Here is a 764-nt window from a genome sequence, read left to right as displayed (position 1 = left end):
TGAAAGAGTCATGACCTTTGCAGCATCTTGCTTGAGAATAACGATCACAAATACCGGAACAACCTCTACCCCTTTAGCGAAAGCGAGGAAGGAAACCGTGGGAGCGGCTTCCGGAAAAGTCAGCACAAATTTTAAAAAGGGAAGAGCAGAGGGGTCAAGGCGGCAAGGTAGGGGCAACCGAGGGCGGTGGGGATTCAGCAAAGGATTAAAATCTTGCCAAAGCGTAGAAAGCAGGGAGGGGAGGGTGTTTGCCTTGAGCGCGGCCGACCCGGGTTCTATCCCCAGCATCGCCCGCCCCCCACCCCCAGCACCGCCAGGAGTGATTCTTGAGTGCAGAGCCAGGAGTAACCCCTGAGCATCGCTGAGCGTGGCCAAAAAGAAACTTAGAAGCAAACAAATCTTGCCAGAAAAGAGAGTGGAGCCGCGTTCATCGAAACCTGGTGCTCAAAGGGATCCCTCAAAAGGAGCGACTGCAGAGGCGGGCGCCCCCTCCGTGCACTCCCGTAGGTCTCCCTCGTCTAACAGGTGGCCCCGAGCTGATTTGAGGGCGACTCGGGCCGCCAGCGCCCCGTCCACGACTTCCAGGCTGCAGACGCCTGGCGGGAAGCAGCCCGGGCGCCGCGGGTCGCTAGCACCGCCCGCACGCCGCCCCGTCGCCATGGCGACCGCCCGAGCCCCGCAGCCCCGCCCCTTCCTCGGGGCGTGGCCACGCCCCCGGGAACCCGGAAGCGCGAGGCGGGCGGACCGAGAGCTGCGGCCCCGGC

This window comes from Sorex araneus, chromosome 2, assembly GCF_027595985.1.
Source record: "Sorex araneus isolate mSorAra2 chromosome 2, mSorAra2.pri, whole genome shotgun sequence".
NCBI classification, from domain to species: domain Eukaryota; kingdom Metazoa; phylum Chordata; class Mammalia; order Eulipotyphla; family Soricidae; genus Sorex; species Sorex araneus.
Note: the sequence above shows the minus strand (reverse complement) of the source record.